Here is a 16,711-nt window from a genome sequence, read left to right on the forward strand (position 1 = left end):
ATTGAGTTTAGTTTTCTGCAATTCAAGTTTTTAAGAACTAAATTATGTTAAAAATTTACTTATTTTTGGAAACAATCTCAATTTTTAGCAACGTAAGACCTAAACTTTTGTATAATTTTTCATAGAATTCTACTGTTTGGTGTGTCTCTGTGGGGCCCACTTGCATAATGAAATTCAACCTCAAAGCAGATAGGGTACTCTACACAACTCAACACTACTTTAAATATATTTAATTATATTAAAGCAGTAGTCATGGCACAGCTTGATCATCCTTCTTTCTGCTATACACAATAGAATATTAAGGACATTTAGACACAAGTAACTAAATCCAAGTGTTCTTTGAGGACTTGTTGTGGAGAACAGTCTCCTTTTGATTGCCTATGTGAGACCTGAAACTTGTTTGTCCATTTTGATGAAGTTCATATCTGAACTGTGTAGAATAACACTTAACTCAAAAAAAGTACATCTTGAATGACTTAGCCATGAAAGAGGTAATGAAAGGAAGCACAAGTGCCCTGAACCTGTCCCATACAAGAAATTCCTCCCTTGCTAATATAATTGCTGGGCAGTATTTCACAGCAAATTTCACAGCAAATTTCCTCCTAAGGAAATGCGTTGCATAGCTAACAACAAGGAACTAATGAGCTTCTGCTGGAGGTCTCAGGTGAGGCCAATCAGCTGATAAGGGGGCGGCACCCAGCACTGCAGAGAGGGATATAAAGGGCTGGGAAGAGCTCTAGTGACCTGGAGGGCAGTGAATGGGAGCAGGCAAACAGGCATGGCAGTTTGTGAGGCAGTTCATGCAGGCAGGGCAAGCAGGAGGGGCACAGCCACCTCTCAGCTCTCTTGAAGGAGCAATGGTCTCCAAAAAAGCAAAACCTCGTGCTGTTAAGACGCACGGTGTGTCCACACAGAGGGAACCCCTGAAGAGGGACAGCAAGGGGGACGTAGCTGTTCAGGCCTCTGTCTGTGTAGAGTGTCTGAGCCTTGTGTTAGCACCAGAGGACAGTGTGAGTGGGGTCTGTGTGCGATGTGAGCAGGTGAATGACTTGCTGTGCCTGGTGGCAGAGCTCAAGGAGGAGGTAGAGAGACTAAGAAGTATTAGGGACAGTGAAAGGGAAATTGACCGGTGGAGTCACACCCTTTCTAACCCAAAAGAAGTCCAGAAGGAGACGGTGAAGCCCTGCCCCCCCTGCCACCAGGCAGTTGGAGCAAACCAGGTGGATGGGAGGGAATGGAAACAGGTCCCTCATCGGAGAGGCAGAAGAATCCCCTCCCAACCCCCACCATCTCCCCAGGTGCCCTTAGAGAACAGATATGAGGCCCTGGACTCAGAGAATCAGGCAGAGGACAGACAAGAGGAAGATCTGTCTGGAAGGTCTCCTGTTCACCCCCTGTCTACCAGATGGGTTACAACTACAGCTACAAAGAAAAAAAGAAGGGTGGTTGTAGTTGGTGACTCATTTCTGAGGGGAACTGAGGGCCCTATATGTTGACCCGACCCATCCCACAGGGAGGTCTGCTGAATCAGGGATATTAGTAGGAGACTCCCCCAGCTAATTCAGCCCTCTGATTATTATCCACTGTTGATAGTCCAGGCTGGCAGTGATTACATTAATGGAAGAAGTACTAAGACAATTAAAAAGGACTTCAAGGCACTGGGTTGTGTAGTTGATGGGTCAGGAGCACAGGTGGTGTTCACCTCAATTCCTGCAGTAGTAGAGATGAATGAGGAGACGAGTAGGAAAACCTATCATATCAATAGGTGGCTAAAGGGTTTGTGGCACCGGCAGAACTTTGGGTTTTTTGAGCATGGGCCAAATTTTATCAAACCTAGTCTCTTCAAACCAGATGGGCTTCATCTATCTAGCAAGGGCAAAAGGACTCTAGCCTATAAGTTGGCAGGGCTGATAAGGAGGGCTTTAAACTAGGTTTGAAGGGGGATGGGATCAAAACCGGGCTCTCCAGAAAGGAGCCCAAGAGTGGACAGCCCAAGTTAAGAGCCAAATCAGCAGCCCAGCTGAAGTGCATGTACACCAATGCACGCAGCATGGGCAACAAACAGGAGGAGCTGGAAGCCATCATGCAGCAGGAAAGCTATGATGTATTCGCTATCACGGAAACATGGTGGGATGAGTCCCATGACTGGAGTGCTGCCATGGGTGGGCACAGGCTCTTCAGAAGGGACAGGCAGGGTAGGAGAGGTGGAGGGGTAGCTCTATATGTTAGAGAGTCTCTTGACTCTGTAGAAGTTGAAGTCAGTTACGATAAGGTTGTGTGCCTGTGGATCAGAATCAGGGGGAAGGCCAACAAGGCTGATATCCTGGTGGGAGTCTGTTACAGACCACCCAATCAGGATGATGAGAGTGATGAACTATTCTACAAGCAACTGGTGGATGTTTCAAAATCATCAGCCCTTGTTCTTGTGGGTGACTTTAACCTGCCAGATGTCTGCTGGGAACTCCACACAGCAGACAGGAGGCAGTCTAGGAAATTCATAGAGTGTATAGAGAATAATTTCCTGCTCCAGCTGGTAAATGAGCCTACCAGGGATGGAGCCCTGCTAGACCTCCTGTTCACAAACAGAGAGGGGCTGGTGGGAGATGTGGTGGTTGGTGGACGTCTGGGACACAGTGATCATGAAATAATAGAGTTTTCAGTACTCAGGGATGCAAGGAGGCCGTCAATAAAACCTCTACGTTGGACTTCCGGAGGACAGATTTTGGCCTATTCAGAGACTGATTTAGAGTGTACCCTGGGAAACAGCCCTTGAAAACAAAGGGGTCCAGGAGGGATGGGCGTACTTCAAGAAGCAAGTTTTGAAAGCACAGGAGCAGGCTGTCCCAGTGTGCCGAAAGGCGAGCCGGCAGGGAAGACGACCAGTCTGGCTGAAGAGGGAGATTTTGAAAGAAATTAGGGTAAAGAAGAGAGCCTACCAATTATGGAAAAAAGGGCTAACTACTCAAGAAGAATTTAGGAATATAGTTATGTTGTGTAGAAAGAAAATTAGAGAGACAAAGGCACAACTTGAACTGAATCTCGCCACCTCTGTGGCGAAGGATCCCTGCAAAGGAGACATATTCTCCTCTTGTCACATCTTAGAAAGATCATTAAGGAAGGATAACAAAAAGTCCTTCTACAGATACATCAGTAGCAAAAGGAGGGGCAGGGAAAACCTCCATTCTCTACTGGACATGGGCGGGAATATAGTTGTCAAAGATGAAGAAAAGGCTGAGGTATTTAACACCTTCTTTGCCACAGTTTTCAACAGTAAGACAGGTTGTCCTGAGGACAGCTGGCTTCTGGAGCTTGTAGAAAGAGACGAGAATCTGAACAGCCCCCCTGTAATCCAGAAGGAAACAGTCAGTGACCTACTGAGCTGCTTGGATCCCCACAAGTCTATGGGACCGGATGGGATCCACCCAAGGGTGATGAGAGAGCTGGCAGAAGAGCTCGCCAAGCCTCTCTCTATCATCTACCAATAGTCCTGGCTCATGGGGGACATCCCACATGACTGGAAGTTGGTGAATGTCACACCAATCCACAAAAAGGGGCCAGAAGGAGGACCCAGGAAAGTACAGGCCCATCAGCCTGACCTCAGTGCCTGGCAGGGTTATGGAGCAGATCATCCTGGGGGCAATCACACATCACCTACAGGATGGACAAGGGATTAGACCCAGCCAGCATGGGGTTAGGAAGGGCAGGTCCTGTCTGACCAACCTGATCTCCTTTTATGATCAGGTGACCCACCTGGTGGATGAGGGGAAGGCTGTGGATGTGGTCTACCTGGACTTCAGCGAGGCCTTTGACACCATCTCCCACAGCATTCTCCTGAAAAAGCTGTCAGCCCACAGCTTGGACAGGGGCATCTGTGCTGGGTTAGGAACTGGCTGGAGGGCCGGGCCCAGAGAGTGGTGCTGAACGGTGCTGCATCCAGTTGGTGGCCGGTCACCTGTGGTGTCCCCCAGGGATCAGTGTTGGGCCCTGTTCTATTTAATATCTTTATTGATGATTTAGATGAGAGGACTGAGTCCATCATCAGCAGATTTGCAGATGACACTAAGTTGGGGGGGAGTGTGGATCAGCTGGAAGGCAGGAGGGCTCTGCAGAGGGACCTGGACAGACTGGAGAGTTGGGCTGATTCCAATGGGATGAGGTTCAACAAGGCCAAGTGCCGGGTCCTGCACTTTGGCCACAACAACCCCATGGGGAGCTCCAGGCTGGGCACAGAGTGGCTGAGAGCAGCCAGACAGAAAGGGACCTGGGAGTCTGGATTGACAGGAAGCTGAACATGAGCCAGCAGTGTGCCCAGGTGGCCAAGAAGGCCAATGGCATCCTGGCCTGGATCAGGAACAGCGTCGCCAGCAGGTCCAAGGAAGTGATTCTGCCCCTGTACTCAGCGCTGGTGAGGCCACACCTCGAGTACTGTGTCCAGTTCTGGGCCCCTCAGTTCAGAAAGGAGATGGAGGTCCTGGAGCAGGTCCAAAGGAGGGCAACTAGGCTGGTGAAGGGACTCGAGTACAAGTCCTATGAGGTGAAGCTGAGGGAGCTGGGGCTGTTCAGCCTGGAGAAGAGGAGGCTCAGGGGAGACCTCTCATCACCTGAAAGGAGGGTGTAGCCAGGTGGGGGCTGGTCTCTTTTCCCAGACAACTCTCAGCAAGACAAGAGGGCACGGTCTCAAGTCGTGCCAGGGGAGGTTTAGGTTGGACATTAGAAAGAATTTCTTTACAGAGAGGGTGATCAAGCATTGGAATGAGCTGCCCAGGGAAATAGTGGATTCTGTGTCCCTGGAGATATTTAAAAAGAGACTGGATATGGCACTCAGTGCCATGGTCTGGTAACTGCAGCGGTAGTGGATCAAGGGTTAGACTTGATGATCTCTGAGGTCCCTTCCAACCCAGCCAATTCTATGATTCTATGATTCTATGATATAATGCATACTGATTGTGAAATAGTCCTTCTGTCCCAGTGCATTGTTTTATGACACTCAGATCTGAATGTGGGAGGACTGTGTTCAAGGGCTGGTAGCCACTGGGGTGTGAATGGGGTGGCGGCCCAGGGGCTTGGTCAATGGTAAGGCCTGGAGGAGAACCCAGGGTAAAAAACTGGTGAGGCAGAGGAGGAAATCGGTTGCTTTCCTTGTATCAAGGTTTATATGAGCCTGATTCCTCCTTGTCCTTCCCATTGTCATCACATTAATAACAGATTCAATAATTTAACTTGCTGTGAGAAGGTACAGATGCAGACTGAGTAAATAAAATTGTGGTGTTGAGCTAGGCTAAAAAGCCAGTGAGGGCATTGCCAACCATAGAAATTTAATTTCTTTTTTCCTACAAAAAGAGGAATTTGCACTTGTTGCTTTTAGCAGACTTGTATTTGCCAGACATGAAACTGAGGTAGGTATTGTATATAGTACCTCTGGGATTTTGTTTGACATAAGCAAAGGATTTTCACTTTAGAGAGAATGTTGGCCTGGAATGTGGCCAGTTCTGACCACTTTGTGTAAATGTTGGGTGTCTGTGAAAGGGAAGATGCAATGCTTGGTTGGGACTCCTTCTGGCATGCCTCAGAAGGAGTGCTTTTCTTCCCTTGGGAGGGTTAGAGTGCTGTTGCTGGAGAGAAAGCTCTAGCTATCCACTTCTTTAAATTTGGAGAGGCTATTAAAAGAATAATTGCCATTAAAGATTAACACTGCATTTTAATTACTTTAATTATGGAGGGGGTCTAATTCTGCAGCCATTTTCTTTCTTTCTGTGTATGCATACATTGCTAGAAAATTTTAAATTGCTCAAGAGATATAGGTGAACTAAACAGTTTACTCTCAAAGACATTTTATAATGCTTGAGCTAGAAAGGTGTACTTATAAACAAAGAAAAAATGAAGAGAAGAAACTCTGGTACCGAATGTAGTTATTTATTTTCTGCTGAATGTGACTTTTATCTATAAATGATACAAGCTTCCAGATATATTCATTTGTGTTATATGCATGCCATGGATTTATTTTGTACTATCCTGTCTAGCTATATGGTGTCTAGTAATACCAACTGGATTATGTGCTTTTCACACGTCTTTATTGCTAATCCAGCTCTTTCCTGATTTTCGTTAACATGCAAAATTCCTGTTATTTCAGAAAGGCACATATCAAACAGAAAAATCAGTATCTACTAAAACCACATTTTATTACCTAACTAAAGAAAGTATTGAAATAAAAAAGGTACTTAAGTAATTAGTTATAGTAGTCACAGTATTTAGTCTCAGATCATTGGCAAAATTTTAGGGTCTGATTATTTGACAGAATCAAAACAGGGAGCTTTATTCCTCAAGTGGCCCTCACTTGAGTGCAAATTACAACTTTAAGGCTATAAAAATCTAGAGATAACAGACTTTGGAAAACTGTAGCATTCCATTGTGTAAGAAACATTTAAAATATTTTTAGGGAGTTTAACACTTACTAGCACACTGATTTTTGCACAGCAAAACTTGTGTTAAATAAAGTAACTGGTTTTAAAATGCAGTGACTAAAGTACTGCCCAGTAAAAAAAAAAACCACAAATGCCCTAATGAATTCTTAAAATAGGTTTCTTTCTGCATATTAGATAGATGTGATTTTATGTTAGTTTGTATCAGCATTTCAGTCAGCGTTGCATGCCTCAAATAAGAAGACTCATACCCATAAATTGGGTTATGTCACAAAATGTCTTGCAGTTAAATATTCTGTGGTTTTAAGTATCTGAAAGATGACTTCACCATTTTAACTCCCACTGATAGTCAGTGGGGTCCAGTCACCTGGTGGCCCTCAGTTACACACCTGACATTGCTCTGTTTAATGTGGATTCCTGGTTTTAGCAGGGGAACACTGTAAGGCCTGTGTGATTCTGTTTCTGCAATGAAGTTCCTTGCCTGCCTCTAGTGCTCAGCAATTTAATCTGCTGCAGTTCCTGATTGCAGGAAAATGCTGTATAATTGTACAGCATCAGCTGATGATAGATGCTATCGCACTTCACTCTAGCATGTCAGATGTCCAAACATTTGTCTGAGTAACATCAAAGATTCTACTGTTATTGTGGTTTATTCATTTCTTGAAAGGATTTTAAAGGAGAAAAATGAATTCACTTACTAACTGCTAACACATTCTCTAAGCACTTCTAAGTAGATGCTGGCTACTCTCTTTGCATATAATAACATAATGGAGTCCAGGCAAAATCACCAATGACTTTATTGGAAATGTTTGTGCTGTAAATCTTTAAGGATTTATAAAGATAATCCTTATAGAAGTGGGCTGGGCTCTGTAGACGCTAAGGCCTTTGCAGCCTTCTAAAGGCAGAAGTGGTTCCAGGATGTCATTTTATAGAAAATGCAAACAATAAAACAACCTTTGTTACTTCAAAATTGGTAAATCAACCCCCTGAATGAAAAGCTAGAAGAATAGCAGTATGCTTATAGCCTTCTGATGAGCTTTAAACTTGACTAATTTCTGCTTTCCAACTGGGAGAATTCAGGGCCATCTCAGGAGGGACTCTTCTGCTGTAAAAGTATGGAAGTATTCACTGTAGGTAAGCTGTAACCTAAAGACATGACACATGTTAAGGTAATGGGTGACAGTATTTGAACAGAAAGACCAGAATATAAATTTACTTTAGTTCCATAGTTTTGCATGCATCAGAGAGCAAAGAGAGTGAGTCTCAATTGACCAGAAAGTGATAGGAGGAGAAAGCTTAGTTAGTAGCCAGGTTGTCTAGGCAAAAAGTCCCTGCACATTGCAGAGGGCTTGGACTAGATGACCTTCAAAGGTCCCTTCCTTCCCCAAACCATTCTATGATTCTAAAAGTATAAAAGTAAACCTTTCCAGAGCAGACATAACATTATTATCTGGGTAAGGCATTCTGAACTGTGAGTCGTTCCTCTGGTTTTAGGTACTCTTATGCAAGGTCTCCTGAGCTGTAATGGTCCTGAGGAGATGTCCCCATCTGGTGATTCAGGATAGGTCTTCTACATAGCATATTTATAGCAGAAGATGGAGGTGTTTGCAGGTTCAACGTAATAACTTCCTTGTGGGAAGTAAAGTTACTTATTTATGTTTGATAGCATAATACATTTTTTCAGAGATGTTCTGTAACTTGGAAAATAACTGTGGTATTTTTCAAACGCAATTTTTGTCCCGTTATAAAAGGTTATATTCAGCTCTTAAAGATAAGGTAATAGTCTGATAGATGGGGGAAAATACTGTACTGTATTTTCCTTTCTAAATAATAGATGAACATTTATAGATCTACAGCCCCTCTCATTAGCTAAATAATAAATAAGGAGTTGCATGAGTTTTCCTTCAAGTGAAACATTCTTGGTGGCTCCCGTTAATCCCAAGCAAACTCAATTGTGTGGATGGTTGCAAATCTCCTCACTGATATCACTTGACCTCACACAATCAATGTAAAAGGGTGCTATTTGCTCAACTGTGCTAAATGTACTATATTTCATGACTATATGTCATGATTAGTTTTGATTTAAGTTTTACAAAGAGAATATTGCATTTTTGGAGGGAGCATTTTCTGATAAGCTGCATGGTTTTTAACTCTGCTTTCCCTTATCCTCCATTTTTATTTGTATTTGCCAATATTTGGCTAACCTAAGGTTGAAGTGACAACCTGTGATACTAAATCATAACATACAGCTCAGGAATTAAAGGGAGCCCTGAAGTCAGTGATACTATTTTATTTTCCTATTGTGTTCCTGAACTACTGATCTTCTTTTAATGACAGCATTTTTATTTTTTAACCTCTTAGTCTTTCTCTCCTCCCCATTTTGCTTATGAAAAATGATTGAAGTCATATGATCACACAGCCCTCACACAGCTCTTTGTCACATCCCTAATTCAGTCTTTTAATCCTTAATCAGGTGTTGTCCCTGGTACTTACTAATGTGAATGGTATTTACTAATGTGCATGGAAAATGCAAACCAGCTCCAGTAACACACACAAATAAATACAATAAATTGAATCTATGTATAAACACAGATCCCACAGGACCAGTATCTCCCCATCGGAGAAATGGCATTTGTACCTCTCTGCCTGAATATCTGTGTTGGCACTAAATATATTCCAAGAAAACGAGAGGAAAGGTGACTAGCTACCTGTGAAGTTGTGTATTGCTCAGCAAATGTGCAGGTAGGTAACCCTGGATGACCCTGTGGTTTTGATCACACAGACATAATTACTGATATGGGCAAGGTTTTGCTCTACTCCCATGAATTTAAGCATTCAAGTCTCTGACCTAGGGCATAGAGGTCTCTTACCTTCTCATCAGCTCCTACAGAAAGGTGGTAAAGCCACAGCATTTTATGATTGTGTTTTTTAGTATCTATGTGAACAGCTTTTACACGAGCCCTACTTTGAAAATGAATGGGTTACTTCCTTTGACTTGATGTACAATGGTAATCCAGTTTTTCCTTCCTCTTTTCACTTCTGCCCTGTACTCCCCAGAGACAGGACTCTTCTAGTCCAATGTACTGTGTTACTGCCTGGGACCAAGCATGAATTGCAACACATCACTAAAATCTCTTTGCCAGGTTTTTGTTTACAAATAGTGACAATCTGAAAACACTTAATCCAAAATGTACGTATGCAGCCATTTTTGTCATTAAACACGTTCCCTTTCCTTTGCACAAAGTCTGTGTAAGTGTACAAACAATCATCACACAGCTTGAATCTAAGTATTAGGCAGAGATGACTTAGAAACAGGTATGGACCTGCATTCCAGAACCACTTTCTCTGCTTTTTCTCTCTAAATGCCTAAACTGAATGACATCTTGAGCCCAGATGCCGCCTTTCTCCAGCAAGGTAACCAAACAACATCAAATCTGCCTTCACAGTGGTGTTTGCATCCAACCTTGTCCATTCATAGTCCAGGTCCTAGGCTGATGAGAAACAATCTCATTCTGGTTGAGTTTCAGATGTTTGCACCAGGAAAGCAAAGGGATGTCCTGTGAATTCTGGAAAGAGAAGAGTGGGGAGGCTGTAGTTTGTTTCATAGAGGTTCTGTTTTGTCATTTTAGTTAGCAGCCTTTTTCTTTTGAAGCTGAACAAGTGTTTCATTGTGTGAAATCCTGAGTCCTTTTAAGTCCTAAGGAGTAAGGCCACTGACTGGAGAGGAGAATCCGACCTGTAGTCCTGTGACAGTTAAATACTGACATCCCTTTGCTTTGCACTTGGTTCACAGCCTTCAGTGTTCTCCTGAGCCTCAGCAGATAAACGGTCTGCACAGTGTCCTCTGAGTTTAGCTACATCTGGCTGAGGGCTTGGGCTGTTTTGGCAGGAGGCCTTCTCATGGAGAGCTCAGTGCCAGCATCTCTCTCTCCTCTCTGCTGGGAAGCCTGAGCTTTCACACCCCCACTCCCTGGCGCTGGAGCAGCGTGGTAGAGGGAAAAGAGTGATTTCTCGAGTTCTGCTTAAGCCATTTAGCTCTCTTCAGGTGAAAGAAAACATCTTAAACAGCATCCATACACCATGCAGTAGCTCGTACTGGTGAGTAAGAATCCCAGTGAGGCTTATGGTAGAAGAGGAAGCTATATGAAACTCCTATGTGACTCGTACACTCACCAGCTATATGAGTCTTTTTCATCCATTTTACTGGAGGAGGGTGCTGGGAGGGAAAATGGAAAATGTTTTAGAGTAGGTTTTTTTGGGTTTTAAAATTTCTTTATGCCTGTTTTTTTCACCATGTATAACTTTCCACCTTTTTGTAATAAAGAGTACATGATGAGCAGATCAGATGAAAAAGTTATTACACCCTGTTGTAATGTTGAAAATATGCTTATTCAGCTAAACATGTTTTGAAATACTGGCAAAAAAAGCAGCCTGCTAAGTTCAGGCTGGAAGCAGTTTACATAGTTTCTAAGACAGTTTCCTCTACTGTTCAATATATCAAGAACTCGTAGTGCTGCTGCAACTGGTATTTTTCTGCCTCTAAAATATATCTCCAGAACAAAGGCTATTGTTTCAAAGCAGTACAAACATGCCCCCCATCTGCACGTGTAAAACGTAACTGAGCAATATCTGAATAGTCTTTTGTAAATAAACCTCACCTGTGGGGATTTTTTTCAATCTTAAGTTTTTCTATTTAAAAAAAGCTGAACACAGTACGGTGAGGATGAGAATAAAAAATATTAGCACCACGATGTTTTTTTATTTTATTTATTTTCTGCAGTTATCAATGTGAGAAAACAAAATTTTAGACAATTTTATCTTTTAAACATTTTTATTGCAGAAAAGGTATTTTGATATTTTACATTTAAAAATAGTCATGCAGTAAGTCAGTCAGATTTGGGGATGGGGTGGAGAGAGTTGCAAGTAACCTTTAATATATATATTCTAAAGAGAAAATGTTTGATTTAGTCAACAGGGTGCTGAAGTTGGAGGGTTTTATTTCATACTGAGTTGTAGCTGCCCCTGACCTGCAGAGGCATGCCCTTAAAATGTTATTTCTTAGGCTAAAAATTGAGATTTTGTATTGCAAATATGTAAGATAGCTTTTTAAATTTATTTTATAAAATGTGCCATTGCCCTAAAGGCTTGAGAATCAAAGTCTTTATCTCTGCTTAGCACTCACAAAGTTGAGCCCAAAGTTAGAGTCCTTCTACATCACTGCAATAGAAATATTCAGTAATTTTGATAAGTTCAAACTTCCCAGCATACACCCATTTCCTTTAAGTGACAAGGGAAATCACTTCTTAAGAGTTTTTTAATGAGGACTGGTGTCGTATCTTAAGTGAACAGGAAGTACTGGATATAAAATCTTCAAATCTTCAACGTAATTTTTAAAATAATTGTCCCGGTCTTTCCCAAATAATGGCAATTTTCTGTTCATTTTCTGCTAATTGTATTTACAGACAGATACAGGCAAAACATCTGTGGTTGAGAATTTTCTACAGGAGAATTTTCTACAAAGCAGTTAAATTCCAGATGAGTTTTGTCCTGTTTTAAGCTCCCTTCCACTCTGAGATTTGAATCCCAGTTTAGCATCTTCCCACAGAAACAACACACCATTCCGTAGGTTCTGCCCATAGTATGAATAATACATGAATATATGAAAGCTGTGCAGCTTTCTGCTAAGAAGTACAAGCTGAACACAAATCAGTCTGTCTATTATTTTTGCTCAGCAAAGAAAAAAATCCCTCATATTCTGTATCTCTTGACAGTATAAAATTTGAAGGTGGGTAAGACATTTTTGGGTTATGCTGTGCTGTTGTTGGTATGTTCCTTCAGACTGCACTGTGAATGATCCATAATTCTCACTAATCTTCATTCAGTGAGTTTTAATCATAGAAAATTCTAAGTAGGTTTAGGTAGAATGGTAGTTTTTGGATTAAAGATAATACATCTTAAAAAAGCAAGGCGGAAATATAAAAGCAAATCTAGAAAAGCCAATAAGTCATGAATCATTCAATAAAATAAGATCTAATGGTGGAAGTGTATTATGGTAGAGTTAAAGTAATCTTTGATGTAATTTTTTTTTCATCACCTGTTAGGGTTTGTATATAAATTCAATAAGTTACAGTTCTTGGAAACAGATTTTGATTTGCTAGATGTATATGTGCATTGAGAGCTTTAGTCACAAGTATATTTAGATTGGGAGCAGACCAATACAGATTTATTTTACAACACACACAATACCAGGAATCCCGTACAGGCTCATGCATGAATTTCTGACAGATATATCTGTGTATAAAAACAAGGAGGCAAAATGTGCTTGGCCACTTTTTCAAATGTCAGAATGAAATTAAAAATGCAATGGAATTTAAAAAGATTTCACTACTTCATCCCGTTTTTCACTATTTACTTTGTTTTAAAATAATTGAAAAATTAATCTTTCTTGAAGAAAAAAATAATATGTGGAAGGCCTATTTTAATGTCAGGACGCATAGTTATATGGAAGGAACCAATGACATATGACAAAAGGCATGGACATTGCTTGTCAGGCAATCCTATGTTAAAAGTAAATTCATAAACAAAAAGCCGTGTTTCAACAGCAATGAACTTTGTGAGATAAAGAAACAAAAGCTAGGAAATAAGTTAACACTTAACTAGATGAGTTTAAATATCTGGACTGTTGCGGGTTTTTTCCACTTCTTCCACTTATTTTCTGCTAGAGTATCAGCCTTACTTCCCAGGAATGTATGTCTTGTTCCAGAATAAGTGAATGCTGCTCTTAGATGGTTTAGATAAGAATAATGTGACTTTTATTCAGAATATAAACCACAGCTGTATGGTTGGGAACCACATTAAGAAGGAAGCTCCAGTACTTCCTCATCTCCTACACGCTTTTTTTCTCACTTGCATTTTCACCTTTCAAAATTAACAGTGGACATTGTAATTATAGCAGCAATTTTAACTCTTAGTTTTCCTGCTTTTTCTACATTAGATCACTTATCAGATTAATTTTTCCCTAATCTGAGGTTGCAGGGATATGAGTTGTACCTTTTCTGAAGAAACTGATTTTTTTTAATTGAAATTTTTATCAGAAGTAACCTAACATCCTGTAAGAATATGAAAGAGTTGTTTTCACATTCAGGTTGGCTGGGTTTTTTTCTTTGGCAGTGTTCACAGACTAGCCAACAATTTGGGTAGATTTGGGACATTTTTTCCATACAGATCAACTGTTCTGACCTATGACTGCCAGGATTCCAGAATGCAATTTTAGAATAGTTTTTTGGGAGAACATTCTTGAGAAATTAGCATATGAGTCCTGAGATGAGTCAAGAATTTTTAAAATATTTTGTAGGGAAGAACTTCAATTTTCCTTTCTTTTGATTGAGAGTGCCTTCAAAATCAGTCCTTTAAAATTCTCTTGGGACTATTTGAACTGTTACTTTCCTAGAATCATTCTTTCATCCTTGGTTAAGCTTGCCCTCAGCAAAGTTGGTTTCAGATTATAGAACTGTGCTAAGAACCTCTCATCCCAAATAATCATCACTATTCTGTTGAGAAGATGCTGGTCCTTGTATTGGAAACCTTATTATCAACATTTTGCTTATTATCATAACAGTCTGTGAGCAATTTGTGTCTAGCATATCTTTTGGCAACTGTTTGCAGCTTCACTAAAGCATACTGTGCCTCCTGTTGGAAACTGTCATCTGACTGTACTTTAGTTCAAGATCTTTGCTGTTTGCATCGTTATGCTAGGATGTAGAAGCTTACTCTTCCAAAGACCAAATCTGCCTTTGATGTTCAAGGTTTCCTTTGCTATGAATAAGGAATTTATGGTAAGATCTCTTTGCAGTCGGCTCCTACAAAATCAGTCACCTTGAAAAACAATTTTCTTGTCAATTACCTTCACATTTAACTTCACAACTCATGTTTCCTGTGATTTTTGGATTTAGCCCACTTACAGTTTTGCTTCCATAGCTAGGTAAAACAGTACTGCAATTAAAAAGTGTCTCAAAGATGCCTGTGAAAGTTAACGTTGGCATTCATGTTAATACAGGTTTCTTCAAGTAATGATTTTCAGCTCTAGGCACTCTTTGAAACAAAATATTCAAGAAGCAAGGATGGAAATTCAGAAGATGCAGAACAAATGGAACAAAGCTCTACTAGAATAATAGTAATCCAAAATAACAAGAAACTGGTATCTACAGACTTTCCAGTAAGACTGCTATCTATGGCTTTCCCCCTGCTGCCCTGAACAAATATCCTCCTACATCTTGTAGTGTAAAACAAATGTGCATTTTCTGCAGACTTTCAGCCTTTCGTTTGGGAGAAATTACCAGGGAAGTTGATGATGCTTTGGCCTTGCAGTATTTTTGATGGGTCACTTAGCAGTGTGAGCACTTGTCCTCGGTTCAAAATACCTGAGTCTGTCCCTGTGGACCACTGAGGAGTATTCAGGTACAGCAGCCATGTGTGTAGTGCATTCCCCTCAAAAACAAAAAAGAGAAGGCTCAACAACTCATTACACTTCCCTGTAAGGCAGTACTGGTATTGCCAGCTCCACTGTCCAAAACTTAGGAGTCAGACATCCTCCAAATCTTACTATTTGCTTAAAACAAAGATATTAAAGAGAGAATTTTTTTCCGAAAACTGATTTTATTTTCTATTGTGTTCAAACACTGTAATGGTAAGAACACAAGTTATATTACAGTGGGATAATGGGAAACATTACATAACCCCCTAGAGCATGACTGTACTTGCTTTAAAACTTTGCCTTTTAAAGGAGATGTGTGTATTTAGCAGAAATACATTAGGTCAAGTATTTTACTTTTGGTTTTTAACACACAAATTATAAGTCTGTTAATTTTGCTTCCTCATGTTCTCATTTGGTTGTGAACTATAGCAAGTGTTAGCCACTGCCAGTGAAATCTAGGGGAAAGGTGCTTTCAACATTCAGTGCCAATATATCCTGTACATTATAAAGCTGAGTAACTTGAAAAGCCAGGTTCTCCATCTCACAGTTTGGGCACCCAGGATGGAGGGGTTACTTGTGCCAAATGTGGGTAGTATCTCTCCTTCAGCTCATGGGATTTTCATGATGAAAGGTTAAGTGGATTTCTAGGAAGTATTCAAGGGCCACAATGGTAAGAAATGTCACAGGAAAATCTTTTAATTCAGGCTCCAGTGGGTAGTTTGAGAAACACCCAGTAAATAAGAAACGGGACTGCAAATTGTTCAGTGAGGAGAATACAAAACTGAATGGCTGCTAATATTGGCATTGTTTCGTTCAATCCATTTAATAAAGCTGAGAGCCAGCAGAAAAGATGGAATGCAGGCCTGGGAGTGAGGATTTTATCACACAAGGGCTGTATACAAGAAGTGTTGCTGCACAGTAGATTTTATTGCTGTGGTTTTTTTGGTTTTTTTTTCTGTTTGATTCTGCACCCTTTAATCCTGGTTGAACAAGATTAACCCTTGTTTTAATACAGCATTAACACGTGTATGCATGTGTATGTGTGTGTGAGCTCACATGCTTGTGCGTGTAATTTTTTGCAAGTTGGGGGGATGTAAAAGCAAACTGCATAAACAGAGATTTTATCTTGTAGCAGCCTACTAACATCCAAAAGAGTCACCAGAAGGAGTAGAATAGTCTGAGCCCTGCTACTTGAGCCAACAGATGGAAATAAGAATATAATTCTCTATTTAAAATAGCTCCATAGATAAATAATTCAGAGGTGCTGGTGATTCCTTCTTTCCTCTTTACAATTCCCTGTCTATTCAGCACTGCCTCTTTTCTACCTCCTTCCATTTCCTTCCCCAGACAAGAAGTCCAGTTTCTTTTTGCAAATGGTTTTGACTTCCCTGCTTAGACTAAGAGTCTGCTCCCACCTTCTGCACCCAGCCTGCCTCCCTTGCTCTGTCAGGCTCTGTTGATTTACTGATATCCCTCTCCCTTATTTTTCTTCTGTTCTGGTTTGAGATCATTATTTCTTCCATACTGAAATCAGACAACTTGCACTAGGCTGTCTGGATGCAAGCAAGAGCAACATTAAGAGCCAAAGATGCTTGTTTTGGGGCACCTAGATCAGTGCTTCTGGTTGAACCTCCTTGAGCCACAACCAGGCTGAATTCCATAGTTCTGGTGTAGAGCATGTGGTGGGTTTATGTACCATCTTGTGAACCAAGAGAGCTGTGAGGGGAAGCAGCATGTTTAGTGCAAGTGGGATCTTTGGGAATTTTCCCTACTAAACTCCAGCAAGTCACTGGCAATGTGATCTTGAGTTTTCAAATAT

At 41.0% G+C, this 16,711-nt stretch overlaps 1 long non-coding RNA gene across 7 annotated transcripts in view; it reads left to right on the forward strand.

Moving 5' to 3' along the window:
* Window positions 1-16,711, forward strand: part of LOC139791272 (uncharacterized) — a 294,536-nt gene that overhangs the window by 113,855 nt on the left and 163,970 nt on the right. The gene's annotated exons all lie outside the window — the stretch shown is intronic.

This window comes from Heliangelus exortis, chromosome 1 (genome assembly GCF_036169615.1).
Source record: "Heliangelus exortis chromosome 1, bHelExo1.hap1, whole genome shotgun sequence".
Lineage (NCBI taxonomy): Eukaryota > Metazoa > Chordata > Aves > Apodiformes > Trochilidae > Heliangelus > Heliangelus exortis.